This window comes from Diabrotica virgifera, chromosome 6 (assembly GCF_917563875.1).
Source record: "Diabrotica virgifera virgifera chromosome 6, PGI_DIABVI_V3a".
NCBI classification, from domain to species: Eukaryota; Metazoa; Arthropoda; class Insecta; order Coleoptera; family Chrysomelidae; genus Diabrotica; species Diabrotica virgifera.
Window position 1 is genome coordinate 141,354,074 of NC_065448.1, and position 19,002 is coordinate 141,373,075.

Genomic DNA, 19,002 nt, shown 5'->3' on the forward strand with positions numbered 1-19,002 from the left:
ACGTGCTATATTCGGTTTCTAGTCTCTGTGCTTTGTCTGCTACTTCGTTAAGTCCTTTAGATATTTCTTGTAGGCCTGTGATTAGTGCTTTGTTAAACTTGTTCATTTGCTCGTTTATCCTGTTCTCTGTGTGATTGATTGATGTTATTGTTTCTAACATTATCTTCGCTTGATGCTGTGATCCCTTTATTAGCTCCTTTTGGTTATTGTCTAATGCTTCAATGTTACTGTAGGCTTCGTCATTGACTCCAAATACTGAGGTTAATATTGTTCCTAATATTCCTCTTCTTTTGTCTCTGGTATTTCTTCTGATTCCTGCTTTAAAGTTTTGTTACTAGTCAGCCAAGTTGGTCCCTTCCACCATAGCTCTGCTTCTAATAATTCTGATGCGGTACTTCCACGTGAGAGGATGTCCGCTGGGTTTTCCTTCGTATCTACCTTATGCCAATTTTTCGGTCCTATAACGCCTCTTATTTCCTCTACTCTGTTGGCGACGAACATTTTCCACCTTTTTGATGATCCCCTTATCCAAGCCAGGGTTATCATTGAGTCTGACCAAGCATATACCTCAATGTTTTCCCTATTCAATGCTTGTAGGGTTTTCTTCATTAAATTTGCTAATAGCACCGCGGCACACAACTCGAGCCTCGGTAATGTCGTTTTTCCTTTCAATGGTGCGACTTTCGATTTTGCTATCATTAGATTCGTTTTGATTTCTGGGCCTGACGCCCTTGAGTAGATTACCGCTCCATATCCTTTCATAGATGCATCTGCAAATCCATGTAGTTCTACTCCGTTTGTCTTGCTTAAGTTGTTCCACCTGGGCAATGTTATTTTCTCCAGATTTAGTAATTGCGCCTGGTATGTATTCCACCTGCTTTGTTGGTTGCTAGTTAATTCTTTATCCCAACTGGTTTTTTGCTCCCATAATTCCTGTATGAACATTTTCGCCTGAATTACTACAGGTGCTATCCACCCTAGTGGGTCGTATAGTTTTGCTACTTCTGACAGTACGTGTCTTTTCGTTATTTTCTTTGCTGTCGTTATCCCTATTTTGAATGTGATTATATCTTCTTTAGGGGACCAGTGTATTCCTAACGTTTTCCGTACTTCTTCTTGTTTGAATGCCTTGGAGTCTACGTTCCTCATTTCCTCCGGTACGTTCTCCATTATTTTTTCTTCGTTGCTCAACCATTTTCTGAGAATGAAACCTCCTTTTCTGAACAGTTGTATTAATTCCTTTTGGGCTATTTCTGCTTCCTGCACTGTCTCCGCTCCTCCTAGTATATCGTCTACATACATGTTTTCTTTTACAATTTTCGATGCCAACGGGAACCTCGCTCCTTCGTCTTCTTGTAATTGCTGTATTGTTCTCAACGCTAAAAATGGTGCTGCGGCCGTGCCGTATGTCACCGTCGTTAAGTTATATTCTTGTATTGGGTCCTTTGTGTCCTTTCTCCACAAATTTTTTTGATATTTTTGGTCTTCTTCTGCCATTCTGATTTGTCTAAACATTTTTTCCAAATCCGCTGAGTATGCTATCTTATTGGATCTCCATCGTAATAGTATATTTGTCAAATCTTGTTGTAATTTCGGCCCTGTGTGCATAATATCATTCAGGCTTACTGCCGATGAGCTTTTACTTGATGCATCAAACACGGCTCTTATTTTCGTTGTAGTACTGTCCTCTTTTCTCACTGGATGATGAGGTAGGTAGTACCCATCTCCCTGGTTTTCTGCTATTACCATATGACCTTGGTTTTCATAATCTTCCATGAATTGTCTGTAATTCGCTTCTAACTGTTTGTCTTTTGCAAACTTCCTTTCTAGTTGCATCAATCTGGCGAATGCCTGCTGCTTAGATTCTCCTAGCTTTGTTACGTCTTCCTTAAACGGAATTCTCACTTCGTATCTCCCGTCTTCATCTCTTTTTACTGTCTGTCGATACATTTCTTCACATTCTTGTTCTTCTACTGATAAACTTGTTTCCTGATTTACTTCTTCTAATTCCCAGAATTTCTTTATTTGTATGTCCATCTCTTGTCTGGATATCATACAGCATACTTCTGCTTTTGTAGTCTCCTTCTCTCGTGCTATCCCCGAAACTATCCATCCTAGTTTAGTGTTTTGACTCAGGAGTCCATTACTTATTCTGTGCATCCCTTCTGTCAATATGTAACTGTATTCTTTTACTCCTAGTAGTAAGTCTATTTTCCCTACCTTGTAATATCTTGGATCTGCCAGTATTGCATTTTTCTCGTTATAGTCCGGTAGAATTATATCCTGTTCCGGTAAATTCCTTGTTATCTTCGGTAATACTAGTGCTTCTATTTCCATCTCGAAGTCACTTTCGTAATGAGTTTCGATTAAAAGTTTCATACTCCAATTGGCTGTTTTTTCTCCTGACGAGCCTATCCCGGATATGGTCGCCTGTATGGGCTTCCTTGTTCCTAGCGTCGTCGCAGCTTGTTCCGTTATAAATGCGCATTGTGACCCTTGGTCGATTAATGCTCTCATTATGTGTGAATCTCCTTTCGCATCTCTTATGCGTACAACAGCTGTCGCTAGGCAGAGGGAGGCAGAGTAGCTTCTCGGCTCCGTTGCGTGGTTGCGTGCGTCTCGGGACAACGAATTGTACAGGATTTATATTATCATTCCAAAATAAAAGCAACTCATATTCATTTAATTTTTAAATATCTTAAAACAAACATTGCCTGTTGTTGTAAATAACTAGGTGACACAGATTTTCCAATATAATGCACTTGTTTCAAGAACACCTTAGTCAGCTATTTTAATATAATTATTTCATTAGGTCGAATCGTGTCAACAATCATAATAAACAATTGGGATTGATTATAGATACGTAACAAGTACAGAAAGAGATCATTCATTCATTATTCAGAATTCATTATTCAACCATCAATGTAGTTAGAATATAGACTTTCGTCCACCAACTAGTTACTGTTCTAATTAGCAAGTGATTAAATAAATAAAGTATGGACAAATAGTGTTTTACCAAGTCAACCCTCTTCTCAGAGTAACTACCCCATTACAACAACCGAATTCTTTTATAGAATTTTAGGGTCCTGACTAAAAATAATGAAAAATCTAAAAGTGCGAATTTTGTTATGAAATTTGGTATGTGGGGTTATAATAATATTTGGGACAACTTGCTCAAATAACTTTTTCCGATATCTCTAACTCAAAGCAAAATATCGGTAATTTTTCGCGTTTTTGAATTCGCAGTAGGCCGCGTTTAGAATTAAAAAAATTCAGTTGAGTATCTTAAAAAATTTGAAGCTTCATTATGTATGGACTGCAAAACTTCAAATCTGTATTTATTTTGAAATGCATAGGTATCTATTTACAAATAGATGGAATTGTTAACAACTAAACGACACAAACTTTGGTATTAACTTTTACAATTAGGCTAACTATTTTTAAAATGATATGATATCATGAAATTATGAATTAGGATGATATTATGAAATGTAAATAAAAAATGGTCAAGAAATGGGGCCTTAAATTACATTTTTTGGCGCATTTTTTGCTAATGTAAATTTGTCTAGATATTTTACAGTTAGGTATAGCCTCCCCTATTGTAAAAATCACGAGCCGCCACTGGTGGAGAATATTCTTGCCCAATCGTCATTATTCCAAAACATATTCTTCAAACCGTATTCTTCCCCAATCGTCATTATTCCAAACAACAGGTTCAATAGCAAAATACATTGCCTTCTGTGATCTCTGGTCAATAATAGGCAAGTGGAGTGTCCTTCCTGGGAGCAGGTGGTTTGCGGCAAGTCTTCTCCTTATCGTATTTTGGATGATTCTAAAGTTATCCTCCTCCTCTATCTGTTATCCTTCGTACGGATGTAGTGGCGTCATGTAAGTCGTTTGACTATTTCTATCCAGTCCTTTCTCTCCTGTGCGTGTTGTTTTGCTTCGGAGAACGAGTAACCAGTCATGTCCCTTATTTGGTCCGACCATCGTAATGGAGATCTTCCTCTGGATCTTCTGCCCTCTACGTTGCCTTCAACTATCATTCGTTCCCAGCGCCGGATAAAGGGGCGGGCCAGCCGGGCGACCGCCCGTGGTGCCCAGTTTTGAGGGGCGCTAAATTTTGAGGGACGCCGATATAAAAATAAAATATCTTTTTACATTCATTATTTTCTTAGATTTTATATATTAACATTTTTCCTTAAACACTGATTTAATTAAATTGTAATATCTATAAGAAAAGTATTTCTATCTATAGTTAGAATTTATAACTCAAAAAAAAAAAGATTAACAGACTAAAATTCACTAATAAAAATAACGTCACCTAAGAATTGTTATGGCTTTTAGCACTCTTTACTGCAGACTGCAGACAAATGATTTTGAGGATCTATTAAAAGTGTTCATATTTTTAAACAGGACATTTGTCACGTATCGCTTAGGTATGTTAACAATCTACTTACAAAATGAAAGGAAAATCAAGTTTTTAAATAATTATTATCAACAAATTTAAGAATAGTAAGCGATACGTACTATATGTATGTATATAGCCCAGTAAATGAACGTGAAACACAGCGATACTGCGATACCGTGTAATTTTCATGGTCATTACAGATTTGCTTGAAATTTGGATTTAGGTTCCGCTTACCTTCCACTTCAAAGTTGGACTTATGCCGTTGGTTGTTTATACTTGAGAGGTGGAAATCACCTCTTCTCGGGGGTGAAAAACATAGGTTTAAAGTAAGTCCGGAAATGGATAAATAGGCTGATTTCAAACAACTTTTGTTCTATTATAAAGTTTTTTTAATTAAGCCAATACTTTCCGAGTTATTTTTGAGTGAAAATGTTTATTTTTTAACAAAAAAAACCACGTTTTCAGGTGATTTTTTACAAATAACTCAAAAAGTAACTATTTCATGGAAAAACATATTCTTAGCAGAACGGTAGCTTATAAAAAACGAAAATGATATATTCATAAGTCTATATATCTAGTAAAAGTTAAGTTATAGCTCATGAAAAATATGTTCTTATTCGTCAAATTCCAAGTTGAGTATTTCAATGTGAGATAACCAAAAAATGAAGCACTTTTCGGGGAAAACTCATTAAAACTTTTTTAAAGTGTTAAAAAAGCGTTATTGTTATTTTGTTATAAAAGTTTCTACCATCAAAACTAAGCGAGTTACGCTCCAAATAAAGTTGCTACCTTTTTTTGCAAAAAGGAAAATCTCCTCATTTTAAACTCCCCAAATAGAAATTAATAGTTTCATTACCTTTACATGAACAAATTCTTCAAATAATGTCAAATGAAATTACTTATTGCAGTAAAACTATACTTCTGTTCCTGAAGATATTTTGGAACGTACCCGTAAAGCAAAATATTGTAGCATTATTTTAGATTCTACTAGTGATAGTAGTCATAAGGAACAACTTTAATAATTATTAACGCTAAGCAAGCAAGCAAGCATAGTGATTTAACCCAGCCTGAGAGACTTGCTCACCCCTAGAGAATGACATTCGGGTGATACAATTCATTGGGGCGAGGAGGATTAACTCCCGTAAGCAGGAATCACTCCACCCCGCTTCAATGCTCCAGACCATCCACTTACCCCCCGATAGCACTCTGATGCGCTATAGAGGCTCTCAATCAGCAAAGTGCTTATCATATGGGAGTCTTGGGTACACGGACTCCCATATGAAATCCTACCCCGATCAATGCAGGCCAGCGTGAGGCGCTCTATTCCCGCTATCTCTAGTGACTTATCTTCGATCTGTTTTGCTTGCTCGGGCGCCGAGTCCCCGCTCTGGGCTCTGTCCAGTTCGGCGACTCGGCGCTCGAGGATGTGGGCCCCTCATGCCCTTTTTTGGGTTTTGTTACTAATATTTTTTTTTGTGGCTTTCGCCTATTGTTAATATTTTATTGATTTTTTTAGTGGCTGAAGCCGATTTGAAGTTTTTTGTATATTTTTTTGAGGGATGTCTGAAAATTATAAAAATCAACATTAATAAATATAATGAGATGCCAAAGGTGAGCAAGTTGTCTTCTTTTGATAGAGCTACGATTATCTAGCCTTTATTATATATTTACTAATATTTGTTGTTTGGGTCTCCTATGTTTCCATCTATGGTACACATCATACCTTAATATCTCTTGCAAGATCCGGTTTGGGTGGTCTTCTAGCTCAGCAAATTTTGTTCTGGCTTTTTCCTCCATAATATCCAGTACTCTTATTTGTTTTAGGTCTCTAAATAAGAACCGTTCGGCGACGTATCTGGGCACGTTTGCAGCTTCTCTGAGGCAGTTGTTGTGTGCCGCTTGTATCTTCTTTTTGTTACTTTGACTTATGTGACCCCATGCAAGAGATGCGTATGTAATTATTGGCAGTATAATGCTATTTATCAGTCTTAATTTTGTTTTCATAGCTAATTTGCTTCTTCTTCCTGTGAGTCCTCTTATTGCTGATCTGGCCGCTGCTGTTTTCTGGACTGTTGCGTTGACATGTGATGTGAATGTAAGACCTTGGTCCATTGTGACTCCTAAATATTTAACTTCGTTTTGCCATTCGATGGGTCTGTCTTGCAATGTTAGCTGTTCTTCTGGGTTATCTCTTCTCTTTTTGAAGATAACCGCTTGGGTCTTATCTGGATTTATTGCTATTTTCCATTGGATACTCCATTCTTCTATTGTATCCAATGCCGTCTGTAGATTTCTTACAGCTATATCTAGGTTCATGTGTTTTGCAGCAATTGCAGTGTCGTCTGCATAAAGGCTGATCAATGTTCCGGGTGTTCTTGGAATATCTGCTGTATATATGGTATACAGAAGGGGTGATAAAACTGCCCCCTGTGGTACTCCAGCTTCCGGCATTCCGTGTTCTGATAGAACTGGTCCTATCCGGACCCTGAACTTCCGGTCGCTTAGGTACGAGGAGATGAGTTTCGTCATGGCCCCGCTGTATCCATAATCTCTCATTTTGTATGTCAGTCCTTCATGCCACACTCTATCAAAGGCTTTGCTTACATCCAGAAATTTGCTTTTTTTGCAAAAAGGAAAATCTCCTCATTTTAAACTCCCCAAATAGAAATTAATAGTTTCATTACCTTTACATGAACAAATTCTTCAAATAATGTCAAATGAAATTACTTATTGCAGTAAAACTATACTTCTGTTCCTGAAGATATTTTGGAACGTACCCGTAAAGCAAAATATTGTAGCATTATTTTAGATTCTACTAGTGATAGTAGTCATAAGGAACAACTTTAATAATTATTAACGCTACGTTTAGTCGATATTAATGACATCGACATAAAAATCAGGGAGCATTTTATTGACTACCAAGAAGTTAAAGCATCAACAAGCTACTCATTATATTATGAGATAGATAATGAAACAATTAATGAATGATTTTCAATTGAATTTAAATTATTGTAGAGGCAAAGGATATAAGTGTATAAGCTCTTGTTTAAAAAGAATTTCTCTTTCTATATCATGTGGCTCTCAATCCGAAAATTTCGTCATTAAGGATGCAGCCATATCTTGCACACAATTAACATCTTTTTTGGTATTGAAAAAACGTTTATACACATGTTTTTCTGTTTGTTGACATTTTTGCATTTGTCTTTATCTTTTATCTCGCTTTTTCATCGCTTGAACTTCAAATGTGCTTGTTATTTCATATGTTGCATCAGTTATAAATAGTGTTGCCCAAAATCGGTCTTGGTCTTGCAGTCTTGGTCTTGTTCTTGCGTTTTAGCAAGACCAAGACCAAGACCGCCTTATTTTAGCAAGACCAAGACCAAGACTGACCGTGCAAGACTTGAGCAAGAACAAGACCAAGCCTGCGAGACTCTTGCGTCTTGCAGTTTGAGTGTCGTTTTATGGAATAATACAGGGTGTAACAAAAATACAGGTCATAAATTTAATCACATATTTTGGGATCAAAAATAGTTCGATTCAACCTAACTTACCTTAGTACAAATGTGCACATAAAAAAAGTTACAGCCCTTTGAAGTTACAAAATGAAAATCGATTTTTTCCAATATATCGAAAACTATTGGAGATTTTTTATTGAAAATGAACATGTGGCGTTCTTAAGGCATTCTTAAGAAAAAATTATAGTGAAATTTAGACACCCGACAAAAATTTTATGGGGGTTTGGTTCCTTTAAACCCCCCAAAACTTTTGTGTACGTTTCAATTTGATTATAATTGTAGTACGATTAGTTAAACACAATGCTTTTAAAACTTCTTTGCCTCTTGGTACTTTTTCGAAAAGTCAGTATTTGTCGAAATATTTTGCATATTATTTGTCAAATCCACCACACATTTGTATATGGCCACATATATGTTATGTTCATCTGTGATATGGCTAAGTACGATTATGGAGACTTGATAATAATAGGAAAATTTATTTATGATTTACATATTTAGGTATATTTTAAATTTAAACCATATTAAAAAAGAAGTCACATCTCGATAAAATGTGCCTTATCGAAAAAATACACAGAAGCAAAAAAGTTTTAAAAACACTGTGTTTAACTAATGGTATCGCAGTAATAGTTTAATTGGAACGTACACAACCATTTGGGGGGTTTAAAGGAACAAAACCCCCATAAAATCTCTACGTAAACATATTAGAAAAGAAGCCGCAACTCGATAAAAACTGCCTTGTCGAAAAAATACTAAGAACCAAAAACGTTTTAAAAATATTGAATTTAACTAATAGTATCACAATAATAATTTAATTGGAACGTACACAAAAGTTTGGGTGGGGGGAATAAAACCCCATAACATTTTTATGGGGTGCACAAATTTCACTATAATTTTTCTTTAAGATGCCACATGTCCATTTTCAATAAAAAATCTCTAAATTTTTCGATATATTGGAAAAAATCGATTTTCATTTTGTAACTTCAAAGGGCTGTAACTTTTTTATATGCATATTTGTACTAAGGTAAGTTAGGTTCATTAGAACTATTTTTGGTCCTAGAATAGGTGATTTAATTTATGACCTGTATTTTTGTTACACCCTGTATATTAGTTCGGGTATATGCTTAGAGACTGAGATACAGAAAAATATGTAACAAAATTTTGGAAAAATGGATTTATCCGCATTATGAACAATACGATGAACATACATACCGAATTAAAAATATGAACACTTATTTATTGGATACGTATTCAGAGGTCATAATAAATTATTATACAATGTAAAAATAAAATATTTCATTCTTTCCTAATATCAGACGACGCCTTCGCTCCGAAATTAATTACAATTGAGCAATTGTCTAGATTTTGAGAATAGCAACCTTTCATAAAATAATCTTCTTGTGTTGTGTGTATAACAATATCGCATTGAAACTTTTAAAGAAGTATGTCGCCTATAAGGTGATAAAAATATAATACGAATACCATATTCACTGTTACGGAAAACCACTCAATTGTTTTTCCTTATCCATATCGTAAAGACAAAAGACTAAACGTCCTACTTTTTGCAGGGTGTGCAATTAGATATTAGATCAATCGGCCAAACAAAATTTTTTGCTGAAAAAGCAATAGATAAGATAATGCCTGGCTACCATGTATAGCCCATTCGCGCACGGTAAAATGTTAAAAAACCTTCAAATTTCAAAAAAAGAGATATTTATTTTTATATAAGAAGAGATATTGGCCGATGTGTGATTTGGCCATTGTTTTTTTATTGTTAATGAAAAATTTATGAGAGGATGGGTGATCGGGCTGCATTAAAAACTAAAAAACAATGTTTTTTAAAATGAAATACATAAACAAATTACTTATCGACAACTGATAAATAAAGTTTAAACTTCAGTTTAAGCACTTCGAGATTTCGAAAATAATATTTTTTTCCACCTACCTCTACCGAAAGTATACTTTTCCGGACCTGATTGTAGGGAGCAAAGTTGTACTTGTCCTCCCTAGGGAGGAAAAGTAAAAGTAACGTCATATGTCATTCATGAAATATAACTTATTGACGCCCTGTATAATATCTATTTTCTATTACGTAAGTATCTATACATTTTAACATTTATTTATAAAACACTCTGTATTTTGCAGAATGGTAAAAAACAGTAAATTTTTATTTTGATTTAACAATGTTTACATTAATAATTTGACTTATATTTGACAGTTGACAGTTATATTATGTACCTACTTGTTCGATTTAGTTCTAATAAATTTTGTTGGTTAGTTACATGCCCCGCGCACTCTAATAAAAAACATGTAATCGTATTTATTTTCCTTCCATTTTGTCAGAGGCGCTGATGTCGGCATTGTGATTGGTGGAACATGACTTTTGACAAATCCTGCGCTATCTGTGAATCTGTGTTCAGTGTTCGTGTTCGTTCGTTCGTTGTCGTTCAGTTATTTTATATGGTCGGTTATGTGATGTGTTTGTGTCACCATAAAAAGCTGATATTCAGTCGTGTTTTTTGATATTTTGTAATCGAGTACCTTTTTAAAGGTAAGTTTTTCTGATTGTAAGGTAGAGATTTTCTGATTGTAGGTACTGTTTATCCAACAGTTTTAAAATCCACATTTTATTTCGCGTTTTTTTGTTAGGTCTAATGGCTCCCATCAGGTGTTGTGTGCAGACGGTGGAAAAATTCAACGAGTAAACATATATTTAATCCAAATTAAATACTCATATTTATATGTAAAATGTCACATTATTGTATAAATAAATAATTAAGAAACAAAAGTTGTTTGTGTTGTACCTTTATTGTCCACTTGAATAAAATATTAAATATTGGAAGTACCGTATGGAGGCTATGATGTACCTAGCATGGAGGCTAGATTACGCCACTCTTCCTATCCAATCAACAACAAGAACGTTTAAAATTTCACACCTATCATGTCGAAGCTACAAACCACTTATGTGGAGGCAAGATTTGTAGTACCCTTCCATTTAACCAGGTGCTGAGATGGCGCTGAAATACGTGACATATTTTTTAAAGAGTAAGATCGCATTCTACCAAATCACACAACACTTTTTTCTATGGTTAGTTACATAAAATAAATTAAGTAAAAATAAAAAAATTACTTGTTATTTGAGGAAGGTGGAAAAACCATATGTATAACATGGGAGTAAAGTGCCTTTTCCTCCCTTGGATGATTACTGCCCTCCGCTACGCGTCGGGCAGTAAACTTCATTCTCGGGAGGAAAAGTAGCACTTTCCTCCCTTGTTATACAAATAGCTATTACTTGTGTTTTTGAGCCTTGAACATCGTCATTTTTCGATTTTTTTCAGTTTTAAATTGTTTATAACTCGGAAACGAATAACTTTAGACAAAAACTACAAAAGACCTTTTTTGTTCCATATGATTCAAAGAACCTAAAATAAGTCTGCCAGGGCTGAAAGAATTGATTTTTATAATTTGTTTCATTTTTTTTTTAAATAAATATAGAAATAACTCAGAAATTACGGCATTTCGGTATAGGAAATATTACATGAAAATTAATTAGTAGTTATTATGGTTCAAAATGCAAAAATATACTGGCTGTTCTATTCGAAATACTAAAAAGTTCATTATATTTTCAAAAAAACGCAAGATCTGGTAACAATCTGTAAAATTACCACTATAATATCGGCCGCATTAGAAGACCTTTACTCACCAAATTCTATAAAAATCGTTAAAGTCGTTTCCGAGATATTTGAGGCGTTCCATACATAAAACTCACTCTGTATAAATGTTATATAATTAAACTGCGTGTATTACTTTGTATTAATTCTTGTTAAAAAAAGTCAATTTTAAAATTTTCAACTAATAGCAAACAAAAATTTTCAACTAATAATAGTGTCAAAGCTATTGCGTACTGTGCTGTAATTTAATTTGTATTTTTTTTTATTTTTTATTTGAATAAATGGCAAATTGCAGAACTCTTTTATTCCATTTCATTTCATATACCTAATGTGAGAGTCCATCAATCCCTTTCTAGACAGATAATATTCTTTAAGATACAGTCTAGATAAGTTTATGTCATTTGTTTGATTTTTTGTGTTTTCACCATGTTTTAGCACATGTCAGGTTATTAAATGCAAACGTTTATTAAGAAACAGACTGACTCCCGTGGGACATGGTAGACAGCCCAGTTAGTTAGAGTATAGGCAGGGATAGTTTAGATCGTGGGTTCAAACCCACCTAATGTGAGTTGTTTATTAATAAATAGCAATATGCTAGTGGGTAACTGCGAGACTTGCAAGACTCTTGCTGCAAGACCAAGACCAAGACCAAGAGTGGGAGTGCAATATCAAGACCAAGACCAAGACCAGGTGTACTGGTGCAAGACCAAGACCAAGACTGTTTAAGTCTCGTCTTGGTCTTGCATTTGGGCAACACTAGTTATAAATAATAATAACTAGGTATTGTAATAATTTTAAATACATATATTTTTACACAGTTCTTTATTGTGAAAGTTTAAAAATTTTTGTCTTTTTTTACTATGTTTTTTATATTTGCAGTACATTTGTAGATTCTTCTTTGAAAGGGCGCCGAATTTTGTGTTGCCCGGGGCGCTCAAAACTCTAGAACCGGCCCTGTTCGTTCCATGCCTTCCCTTCTTCTAGTTATATGTCCAAAATATCTCAGTATATTTTGGTTGATAGTTGTGCTGAGTCTAGTTTTTATGTTAAGTTCGGCTAATATTGAATTATTTGTGCGATGTGCGGTCCATGGTATGCGCAACATTCTCAGGTAGACTCACATTTCAAATGCCATTATACGTTTTGCATCTGCTTTTTTGATGGTCTCTGAAGCGTAGGTGGCGACAGGAAATATTAACGCTCGAACAAGGCGTAATTTTGTGTTTTTTGTAATGTCAGTATTCTTCCATATTTTTGTGAGTTTGGCTGTTGCCGATCTGGCCATTATGATGCGCCTACGGATCTCGTCTTCGCATCCTCCACTGTTATTAATAACGGAGCCTAAGTAATTAAATTGTCTGACCACTTCGTAACCTGCCAAGTCTCTTATCTCCGGTTGGTTGTTTAGGTTGTTTCTAAAGTTATAATAATCCAAAAATTCATTTTGTAGAGGAGTAGATACTGGTGACAAACTTTTGTCTCAATGTAGGGTCTTGACCGGGCTTCTCAAGTTACTCCCAGTAAAAACAAAACGTGGTTGAGTCTTGAAGTGGTTGACTGAGTGACATTAAACCGTTCAGCGAATTCAACTGGACAGTATTGTTTTTTCGCGAAGAGTAACGAGTCTAATACAGTCATTATCTGCCAAAAATTTCGATTTTCTTGTTGCCGGTGGTTTATTTCAAAGGAAAAAACACTTAATAAGCTTGAAAAACGCCTTTGAACATTCAGAACCACGTATTCTACCACAACTAAGTTCGAATTAAAGTGAAGCACAACTAGCATGCTTTGAACTTGTTTGCAAAAAATTATAAAAGTGTCACAGTTTTTTACCAGGAGAAACAGAATACATCGAACTAAAATGAGGAATATGCCAAAGAGACTCGATCAGCCCATTGTTATTCAATATGGTAATGAATCAAATAATTCACAAATTAAGAAAACGACATGGATACCACATGGGAGCGCAAAAAATCACGATTATGCTATGCCGATGATGCAGTACTTATTGCTTATAATGAAGATGACCTACAACGGCAGCTCCACACCTTCAATATCACAGCAAACAAACTTAATATGAAAATATCAGTGGAGAAAAACTAAATGTATACAGAGTGATTAGTAAAGAGCCGCGTAATTGCAAATTAGAAATAGATGGCAAAATTGTAGAACAAGTAATGAAATTCAATTACCTAGGAGTAGGGATCACTAGTGATAGGAATAATATAAGAACAGAGACCACAAGGCAAGCAGCAAAAGCAGCAAGAGTAAGTAAAGTGGTTGCATCCGAGAAACCATATGGAGAAACAAATATCTGACCACGGAAAGCAAAATAAAAGTATATAAGACAACAATAAGACCAATCCTAACATATTATGCAGCGGAGACAAGGGCCGATACAGGAAAGACGAAACAACAACTCAACAATATCGAAATGAAAGTATTAAGATCAATAGCAGGCATATCATTAAGAGACAGACAAAGCAACAGAAGTGTACGCGAACAACGTCAAATTCAAAATATTAACAGGTGGATAAAAACAAGAAAAAAAATAGAACGAACATGTAAACCGAAGGAAACCAGATAGATTAGTAAACATCTGTAAAAACAACAAGCCGTATAGCAGAAGACCCGTTGGAAGGCCGCCGAAAAGGTGGAAAGACAATGTACAGTCAACAACAACTGAAACAGAATAAGAGGAAGACAAACAGAAGTAATCCTAGTCGCACGAAGAAGAAGGAGAAGCTTTTTACCGTTCTTTCCAGTGGTGTCATGGCAAAATTAGCAGTGCGGGAACGCAGTGCCGGAACGCATTGCTAATTTTTGTTTATAAAACCTAAATATTCTCTATTATTTTTTTTCTTTTCTTAACCAGTGCGGGAACGGCGTTCCCACGCGTTCCCACACCATGACACCACTGGTTCTTTCGATAAATTTTACAATTTACCGGAGGTAACAATAATTATATTGTCACAAAAATTGACACATTAAAATTCACCAGGATTTTTAAAATCATGCTTTAATTTCGGCACGCAGTGTATTATACCAAACCTTCAAAATTGTGTGTGTCTAAAAAGAATGTCTTCTTTTTAAACTTCATAGTCGAATTACAACAGAACTTGATCTGTCTCACCTTTATTTTAAAGCAAGGGAGGCACGTGGCGATTGTTTTAGTCTAAGCTGTATGCTCGCTTCCGTTAGGTAAATTATTTTGATTCGTTTTTATGCACAAACTTACTCAAAAAGAGGTCCGTATTACAAATCCACAGGGTGCCAGGAGGTATCGCTGTCGGAAAATTGTTTCATCAATTTTTTTTAAACAAAATCAAAATATCATTTTTTTACTTAGGATAAATTATTTAGATTATTTGGGTCTTTATGAGCAAAAAAGGTCTCTTGTCATTTTTCTGTAGAATTGATTGTTGTCGAGTTAAATGCGATTCAAAATTTGAAAAACGCAAAAATGGCCATTTTCAAGGGTTAATAACTCTTTAAAATCTCAGTATGTCGGTTTCGCCATATAGTTTTATTAAGGCATCCCACCCGTCTATTTGCTTTGTACTTGATTTCTCAGTTCTTTTTCCAGGTCTCCGTAACTTGACAATGTAATTCCAAGGTATTTTACTTCCAGTGCTTGTTCAATAATGATACCATCAATTTTTATTTTACATCTGATTGGTTCTTTACTGACCTAGACTTAGGTAAATATGCAAATTGCATATTTTGCATATATGTAATGCATATAAAATGCAAAAATTTACAATTTTGCATATTTTTATATAAGTGTGCATAAAGTGCATATAATTTTAAATTTTGGTTGTAACTATACATATATTTTTATATTGCTGTAACAAGTACAATAGCTTGGAAATCTCAATATTTAATTTTATTTTATAATCTCTTGGTACATATTCAAATTTTGGCTACCTGAATGTAGTAACTAATAAAAGAGCGGCTTATTATTGTGTACACAGTTTTGTAACGTTTTGGTTACAAAGGTTCCAAAATCAGCCAGTTTATATCTCTAGGTAAAATTTTTTATTTTGACGGCCCATTTCACTTTTGTTGTAAAATAAGCCGTGAACACGTGTCTTCGTAATTGTGAATAATTATTGTGCTTTGAAAATGCCGCAAATAAACAGTTCAGTGTCGTGGTGTCATTCATAAAATCAGACTAGTTTTTTTCAGACAACTATTACTTAATTAGAATCCTCCAAATAATTATCATTGTTAGAATAAAGAATTTGAATCATTGTTTCAAAACGTTAAAAGTACATAATACATATTGGATAGGAAATTTTTCAAAAATTTAAAGCAACCATGGAAAAAAACAGTGGTTACTACCAGATTCTTTCTCAAGTGGTTCAAGTACTAGCTGGGACATTTTTCGAAGCACTTAATTTAGAACCAACTATTATCGTAAATTTGAACAATGCCCCAATAACATCAGTTAATCTCGAAAGAAGTTTTTCTATGTAATCAGATAGAAGCCATAAGTATTTGTTAGAAAATTTTGAACAGCATTTGATAATTATTTATTGTTACCACAATTCGAAATAATATCAATTATTTATTTGTTAAAATACTTAAATACTTAAATATTTAATTAATTAGCTTAGTTAGTAAAATATATACATGTTAATTATTAATACACCATGTGGAGATATTGTAAATATGTTTGTAAATAAAAAAATACTGTAAATATTTTTTATTACATGCATATTTTCTAGATAAACGTGCATATTTTTGGGTAAAATACTGCATATTTATGCGCATATTTCATACCTTTTTATTTGCATATTTGCCTAAGTCTATACTGTTACTTTAGTTTTTTGAGATGAAATTATATTGAATTCTTTTGCTCTCATTTTAAATCTGTGGGCTAATTTTTGCAGACTATCTTCATCTTGGGCTATCAATATTGAGTCGTCTGAGTATTTTTACTTCTTTGTCTACCATTCTATATCCTCTTCCTTTGTTGACGTTTTTGATGATTTCATCCATAATCAAATTCAAGATTATAGGACACAATGAGTCTGCCTGTCTTATCCCGTTGGCTATATCTATAGGTTTTGTAAGTTGTCCATCTATTCTGACTACCATTTTGTTGTTTTGGTAGATGTTTTCAATAGTTTTTATGATGTGATATCTTAAGGGACTTCTCTCTTATACAGAAGATGGATTACATATTTGAGTGTTACTCTGTCAAATGCTTTTTCCAAGTCAATCAGACATAGAAATGTTGGTCTACTATACTCTAGTAATTTATCAGTAATTTACTTTACGACGAATATTGTATCTGTACACGATCTTCCAGTACGAAAACCTTGTTGTTCATCTGCTAAACTTATTCTCTGATTCATTAGGTCTGGTAAAATTTTAGTTGTAAGTTTTAAGTTAGTATTTAACAAGTTGATACCTCTGTAGTTTTGTGGCTGCTTTTATCTTATTTTTTGAATAGACGAATTAGTTCGCTCGTTCTCCATTCTTCCGGTATTTTATTGTGTTTTATGATTTTGTTAATTATTGTTGTTAATTGTTCTGTCATTGCTGCTCCACAATATTTCGGTAATTCGTTTGGGATTTCATCCTTACCTGGAGCTTTTCTGTTCTTCAGCTTTTCAAGTGTTTTTCGCACTTCCTGTGTACTTATATTAATACCTTCGTTTGTGGTAATTTCTGGTGTTTCCGGTTTTAGTATCATTTTTTGTTCTTCCTCTGCATAGAGCTTTTCTTAGAGGTAGACAATTCATGTATCCTTTTCTCTGTGTTAAATATGTTAACAAAGTAATTTAAAAGTTTTCACACCTACTACAGTAGCTAGTTCCAAATATATGTACACTGGACAGTCACACTGAAGATGGTCAGTTTAGACCGAAAACTTTTTTTTGTGACTTTCCATTATCTTTTGGATAAATTTTAAAGATTTTTTTAATAAATTCATATAGATACCTACATACAACCAAAGTGTTTACTTCATACTAAATTGAAATAAACAATAGACCTACGCAGCACATTGCGATTTAAGCTAATGGAAAATAATCATGAAGCCAAAAACTATGATGATGAGAGTACTGAACACGATGTGACCAATATTGATTAAGGAATAACCTACTACCCTCAATAAATAACCAAAGTAATCAAAAAAATATCAATCCCAAAAAGGCGCCAGGATTCGAATTAATAATAGGAGAAATATTATTAAAATTACCTGCATAGACCTTTTTTTGAATAGTCAATCCTTGTATCATTTTCTGTGTGTTTTGGTTCCATTAGTTCCGACCGAGTTGTTAAGCCTTGGAAATGGCCATTTTCACGTTTTTTAAATTTTGAATCTCGTATAACTAACAACAATCACTTTTAGAGAAAAATCAAAAGAGACCTTTTTTGCTCATAATGACCCAAAAAATATAAAAAATTGTACGAAGTGAAAAAAGTAGATATTTTGAATTTGTTTAAAAAAATTGCTGAAACAATTTTCCGATCGCGGCACTTCCAGGCACAGTGTGGATTTGTTATAAGGACCTCTTTTTTTTGAGTAGTGGCCTCTTTCCTTAAATTTGTGCAAAAACCAAATCTGAATAATTTACCTAACGGGGAGGGAGCATACAGCCTGGACTATTTGGACTTGTTGGAAATAGAGAAGTAAATACAGGTTTACTGAATAACCTGTCGCCTATCCGTTACCGTCGGCGAAATGTACGGCGAAAACGCAATGTAATGTCGGCGAAACTTTTAAGGTACAAAAATCGATTTTATAAAAAATCGAAACATCGTATCATGATAGAAACATTTTTGTATACGAGGTGTCTGAGATATCTTTTGAAAGAACTGAATTTTTTGGAAGTAATTGTTTACTCATTGTAAATTCATTAGTGATGTGAAGCCTCGCATCTCGCCAGGATGCTCGACTCGCATCTCGCCATAGCCCAATAAAATAAAATAAAATCAAAATGTAATTCCGTACAGGTTGGAATAAATTTTTTATTAAAGTTTAGGTCAAAACAAAAGATATTTTCAAGAAAGTATATGATTCATTTGAGGGGATCATTGTTTAAATAATTAAAAATTGGTAATTTTTGTACAAAATTTACTTTTTTAACTGCTGCGACAATTCTTGTTTTTATTAAGGATTTTACAATTTTTTTCGTGCGAAGATGAAGACACAGTCTTTTACATGAGACTTGCTAAATTAAATTTTACCCTTAATTTATTTAAATAATTGTAAATCAAAATTAAAAAACAAATTTCCAAAAAAATATTATTTGCAATATAAATAAGTACTATAAAATATTTTGTTTTGCACAAAATGTTGCGCTAAGATATCACTATAAACTGTCAAAAAAATTGGTTGATAAATATTGAGTAGTTTATGAGATATTTAATTTGTTTATAAAAAATTACCATT

General features: G+C 34.0%; 1 long non-coding RNA gene across 1 annotated transcript; it reads left to right on the forward strand.

Annotated features, from left to right (window-relative positions):
- Nucleotides 1-10,207: 10,207 nt before the first annotated feature.
- On the forward strand, nt 10,208-10,711 carry LOC126886345 (uncharacterized). Its single transcript, XR_007698568.1, has 2 exons — nt 10,208-10,474; nt 10,573-10,711. It is a non-coding gene; the product is annotated as an uncharacterized LOC126886345 (long non-coding RNA).
- Nucleotides 10,712-19,002: the final 8,291 nt, after the last annotated feature.